At 43.3% G+C, this 6477-nt stretch overlaps 1 pseudogene; it reads left to right on the top strand.

Moving 5' to 3' along the window:
* The first annotated feature begins 1452 nt into the window (after nucleotides 1–1452).
* On the top strand, nucleotides 1453–2426 carry LOC108802855 (annotated as a pseudogene).
* Nucleotides 2427–6477: the final 4051 nt, after the last annotated feature.

Below are 6477 nucleotides of genomic sequence, written 5' to 3'. Positions count from 1 at the left end.
ATGGGGTGCCTAAAACATTTTGCCTTATTCAAATTCTGCAGCCCAAAATTGAAATTTAATTTGCCCTTCTGTTATGACCTTAGGCATCACAAGTCTTGCTTTAGTGTCCAAATTTGGATGGATTTTTTATTGACTGATGATGTGCTAGCATTGGAAAGGTAGTAATTGGTGGCTTGAGAAGTACCGTTAATGTAGATAATGTATGTTTGCTGCTCTTTTAATTGTTGTATTTCCTGTTTAGTATGTCTGTTTTCTTCTGTCTATCAGCCTGTCAACCCACACTTATCTTATATCACTTTGATGATGATGGTGATGATAATGATGCAATATAAACTCATACATACTGGACATCTAGACATCAGCCCTTAAACCACAGTGACTCTTTATAGTAGAATTAACTATAGTGTTCGAGCTGACAACATGATTTACGACAGAGGAGTAATAATTAATATAATTTGCCCCTTTTACTCACCTCCAAACTATTAGGCGTTTGCATTGTTTAGAGCAAAATCCAGTGTTATTTTCCATACTCCACCCTTATCCTTATCTCTTTCCATATGCCACAATATATATATATATTGTGACATATGGAAAGGGGAAGTCATCAAGGGGCGATATATTTCCCCTTGCTTTATATCCTATGTTCAAGACTAGCGGATTTTTTGTCTCTCACCTGGACTGTGTAATTGACTAATGATTGATTATCCAAGTGAGATGGAAGGGAAGGCTGAAGCATGGTATAGTTTTGGTCTAGGACTCAGACAGCATTCTGAGAGAGCTGCAAGGTGGATGGTTGTGAGTAAACGGTTGCTGAAAGTACTTTTGTTTTGTGATGTGGCTGAGATAGGCTCACCACCTCTTAGAGAGGAAACCTGCCTGTTTAGTCAGAGCCTGAAAGGCAAGGATTTGTTTTCTGTTTTATTTAGTTTTATTGCAACCTTTTAAATAAAAACTGACTGCAAGTCAGATAAAAGAAGGACTTTGCTGCCTGGACTACCTTTTTCCCAGGGAAGGTGATCCCCATTTGAGCTATACCCCACAATATATACAGTACCGTATTTGCTGGCGTATAAGATGACTCGGCGTATAAGACGACCCCCTACTTTATGCGTTAAAATATAGGTTTTGGGCTATACTCGTCGTATAAGACGAGTATAGCCCAAAATAATGTTTAAATGCACCCACTAACCTCCATGGCGGTATTCCAGAGTGTGGCTCGGGGTTAATTTTCAGTACCATAAGTGGTAAACCCGAGCCACACTGGGGATTACAGTCCCCAGTGTGAGCCAATCACGGCGCTGAGCCAATCACGGCAGGCTTTGCATTCATTAATACAGGCTTTGTATTCATTAATACAAAGCCTGCCGTGATTGGTCAATAAAATGTTATCGAATTGTCCACTGACTTCTAACATATTTCTTGGTCTCCTGCAGGGAAGTCACAGGAATAATCATGAAGTCTTTATTCAATCCAAGGCTGGCCTTAATTCTCCTACTGCTTGTTCTGGTCACCTTTTGTTACCTGTGGATTAAGCCAGAGTTATCTCTCCTGCTTTTGAAAAGAGAACAAATAGCCATTCCCCCTTGGAATAGACAAAACGAGATTCTTGTCCTGGTTTGGATCTGGCCTTTTGGAGACCACTTTCCATTGGATAGATGTCAGACTGATTTTTCACACCAAACGGAGATCTCTACAATGTTGCTGATGCCGTGGTCATGCATCATGTAGATATAATGTACAATACAAAATCACTGCCCCAGCAGCCAAGTCCTCATTTCCAGCATTGGGTTTGTTTTAACATGGAGCCACCACTGATCATTAGAAACCTAAATTGGCTGGATGGAATTTTCAACATGACAATGAAATTTCGCAAGGATGCTGATATCTTCAGACCCTATGGTCAGACGATAGCTTTGAAAGAACCCCGAAACATCACCATACCCACTAAATCCAAGCTGGCTGCTTGGGTAGTTAGCCCTGGTGCCTGGAGAACAGCATACTATGAAGAGCTGAAACAATATATTCCTATTGATGTCTATGGCAAAGGGCATATTGCCCTGACCAAGGATGACTTCCATAAGACCATTTCTCAATATAAATTTTACTTGGCCTTTGAGAATTCCATCGCCAAAGATTACATCACTGAAAAACTATGGTTGAATGCATTTGGCACCTGGACTTTGCCGGTTGTACTAGGCACCTCCCGTAAGAACTATGAACGTTTTGTTCCTGGTGATGCTTTCATCCATGTCAATGACTTTTCAAGCCCAAAGGATCTGGCCATGTACCTTCTTGAGTTGGACAAAGATGATGAGAAATACAAAACATTTTTCAACTGGAGGTCCCGATATTATGCAAAGACGGGGGGTGGATGGCAATTGAGTTACTGTAAAGTTTGTAAGGCCTTGAAAAATGGCCCTCATTAGCGGGTCATTCCTAGCACAGATAAATGGTTTCTGGGAAATTACACCTCTTCATAAAGAGCTACCTGCAACAATCATTTTCTTCTTGAGCTTTATGTGAAAGTTGCATCCCTGTCTCCCTTTAGATGTGCCTGCAACCAGTCAACCAACCAGCATACAGCACAGCTAAATGTGTCGCACTCAGTGGCCAAAAGAGAGAAGCCGGCTCATCTAAATGTACCCCAGGGATTTGTTTTTCCAAATAATTCCTTTGATATAGTTCCAAGGCAGAAAGCTGTGACCTTTATAAGAGACTGACGGCCCCTCCCACTATTCTCAGAGCAGAAAGCAGCAGACAAGCGGGTATCAAAAGAGGTACTTCTTAAAAAACAAAAATATTTGTTTGAATTTTTTTGATTACATGATGATCCAAAAGGGAGGAGGGAACAAGGAAAGGTATTATACACATACACTACACTTTGGCTTTAAATCCTCTGTTTGTTTTTTGTTATCTATGTCCTTCTTTTTGAGAGATTTCCCTGATGAAGCAACTGGGAGTGGATTTAAATCTCTCCAAAGTGAAGGGAATTACCATCCTGGACAGTTGTCACCGAAGTGTAGCATCCCCTGCATTCTAGGAGCAGGAGGGGCTGACATTTTACCTCAGGGGTGGATCCTTAGCCGGAATGTGAGATGTGTGGAATGAAATATGGTGCCAGGCACTTTTAGAATTTGTATGATGCTTTATTAGAACCAACAGTAAAACAGGGAGAGAGGGTACAGGTCTGCAGACATCTGAGGAATACAGAACTCCAGATTCACCAAATGCTCCCCAGCTTCACAGTGTAGAGGGTCTTTGAACTAGAAGTTCAATTACAATGTGTTAGAGCACCATATCTGGCGAAGTTGTGAGATCTCTTCTAGGTGAGACACCAGACTCTGAGGTCCAAGCTCACCCTGGCTCCTTTGGCATCTCCAGCAGATGAAGTTCCTCCTTGGCTCTCCATCCTAGGAACAGTTTTGGACCCCAACTGAGTCCACATCTGACCCCCTGTTCAGACAGGAGGCACAGAGGAGAAAGAGTCTCACATGGTCAGACCCAGATATTTATGCCCTCTCCCAGCATCCACCACTGGCCACAAACCTCCTAGTGATTGGCTGGAGAGAAATATATATCCATAGTATTCCATTATTGGTTGCTCTGCTCTATGGCAAGGCAGTAGACATGTGCACTGGCAAAAAATTAGTTTAGTTTTGTTTTGATTCGGATTTTGTGTTATTTTGTTTTTCGGGATTCGGGTGTGAAAGTCAGTTCGGATTCGGAATTCGGACTAAATTCGTTAGCGGTAGTTTGTTCAGCCGTTCGTTTCGTCTTCGTTTCCTATTCGTTTCATTCATTTGTTCGTACGTTGCCATTTGAGGGGGGAAAAATGTTTTTCTCTTTCTCTGATGTCACTTTGCTGCAATGAACGAACGAACGAAACGAATAAGAAACGAACATTCGAACGAACTACCGCTAATTCATTTCGGAAACGGAAATTCGGATTCGTTTGCATTCGTTATATCTGTAAATCGGAATTCGGATACATCTGAATTTCCGAAAATTCGTCCGAATTTCGTTTCGGAATGAAACAAATCGCACATGTCTACAAGGCAGCACCCAGCAGCAGTCAGATGCAATCAATAACAGAACTCCTTACGATTATCGTACGATCGCATTTTTGTCCGATATCCGCAAGGTTGATGGTGCAGTGTGTCTAGAATCGTACGAAATTCGCAAGGTTGGTGGCATTTTCGTACGTCAAAAATTGCACGATTAACACTGCTCATGCGCAAACGAAAAATCCGGGCCGTCAGTTAACAAAATTCATCCAGGTGACCGCTAATTGAACTTTGCGATGGTCAGTGCAGGATGGGGCCACCGTACGGAAATCGTACGACGATTCGATCATCAGACGAAAATATTCATCCGATAATTGCAAGGTGTATATACTATATATATACTATATAGACTATACAATCAGCCAGACTGAATGCAGTCTTAGCAAACAAAACTTAAAAATTCACCCCACTTAGGGCACGGTGGCTACATAAGCTTCTCCTGTTCCAGTGAGAACTATAAAATTAAAGTTTTCCAATCACAGCTAAATGATAATTGTCATTAGGAAAAGAAAAATGCTGAATCTTCCCAGTTGAGGCATAGACAGCAATAAAAACTTGTCTATGCCTCTGCATGGCTATACATGTACGTTCAATGGTTTCATGACCCTGAATAAAAAAAACTAAAAAAAAATGAGGGCATTTATACAACTCCCATTATTTTCACTGACAATAATACTGTATTTTTATTTGCACCTTTAAATGCTTTGGGCCAGTTTATAGATATAGTTCTGATATCAATTTTCAGCATTGAAGAGAATGAACTTCAAGGTTGCTTTTGTTACCTCGACGCAGCTATTTTAATAAGGTTTTTAAAACTTGTAAAATGTGTGAGACATACGTTTAGAATACTTTAATCAAGACATATACTTTTATAGATGAGTCATGTGAAACTTAATTAGCATAAACATTTCAGTATATTGAACTAAGATATCAATTAGAATGGGTTTTCCTGCAATGCAACTTCTCACTAATTGTATACTGTATAAATGACTTCTATGGTAGAGCACATAAAGACAAAAGAAGGCGTAAAGTGTCCCAACCATTTCAAAGGACTATATTGTTAAGAATAAAAGGTTTTATAAGGTGTTTATTTAACAATGATTAAGGGACCATTAATCCCTAGAAAATTAATGCTGAACTCCAGATAGGTTGGCCCCAGCAGGGGGCCCTCTAACATGCCGCGTCTACCTGGTACAGCTAGCCCGGATCGCCTCGGTATGCAATCCAGGCTGGCTGGATCAGGCAGACGCGGCCCTAATCAGGCGCTGTAGACCCGGTTGGGCCTTCTGAGGACCTAATTGAGGAACAAGCGGCTGCCGAACGCAGAGCCGCATCGGATGCGGGACGGCCAGCCGGGTGCAGGTGACAAACAGGCGGCAGAGAGAGAGAGCCACTGCAGCTGCGGCCACAGCAGACACCCCCCCACCACAACCAGGGTCCATGGAGCCCCCTTACTGACCACCAAGCCAAGGTAAGGTGACAACATTTTTAAAACGAAATCCGGGGATATTTTATCCCCGGGAACATAAAACAAACTTTTTTAAAAATATATTCACCTGATCCCTGCATCCACCAAAAGTGCGGCCTCCCATCTCTCACGCTGTTAGAAGCTGCATACGGCGTGTGCTGGTTACTACTTAAACTGGCACGCGCTGTGTGCAGCTTCTGAGAAGATATGCTATTAGCGTAGCGGGAGCGATGCAGAATGCGCAGCCGGCTTCCTCGCTATGCTAATAGTGTATCTTCTCAGAAGCTGCACACAGCATGCGCCGGTTTAAGTAGTAACCAGCACGCTCTGTATGCAGCTTCTAACAGAGTGGGAGACGGGAGGCTGCGCTTGTCGGTGCATCCAGGGATCAGGTGAGTATTAAAAATTGGTTTATTTTATGTTCCCGGGGACATAATTTGTCAGGGGACAGTCTCCTGAATGGACTGGGGACTGTGCCCAGAAATCAGGGATGAATGTAGGGCTGCAACAACTAATCGACTAAGTCGATTATAATCGATGATTTAAAAAGTTGTCAACATTTTCAATCATCGATGAATCAGCTTTCGATTGGTTGTCCCTGTTCACGGCTTCACACACGCCGCGTTCCGCACCTCCTCCCTGCCTCACTCTTGCCACTGTCAGACCTGTCCACCCACATCCACGCTCTACACGCCGCACCTCCTCCCCGCCTCACTGATGCGTGGGCCCACCCGAGGTGGGGAACGTAGGGGATTTCCCCGCCGAGGACTCTGAGGGCCCTCCCCCTACCGTGAACCCCCTGGCGTTTTTGCCTCCGGGCCCCAAGTCGGGGTGCCGAGGGAGTTCCGGAGGGGGACACCCTTCATGAGTCACTTCATCCCGCTTGGCATATGGGTCCATGCATCGGATGCCTGAGTTCAAATGCCTTGGCCGCCTTTTGCATTA

Source organism: Nanorana parkeri, unplaced genomic scaffold (assembly GCF_000935625.1).
Source record: "Nanorana parkeri isolate BGI_ZX_2015 unplaced genomic scaffold, ASM93562v1 scaffold3180, whole genome shotgun sequence".
NCBI classification, from domain to species: Eukaryota; Metazoa; Chordata; class Amphibia; order Anura; family Dicroglossidae; genus Nanorana; species Nanorana parkeri.
The sequence above is the reverse complement of the archived record's forward strand: the minus strand, read 5'-3'. Positions and strand labels throughout refer to the sequence as shown.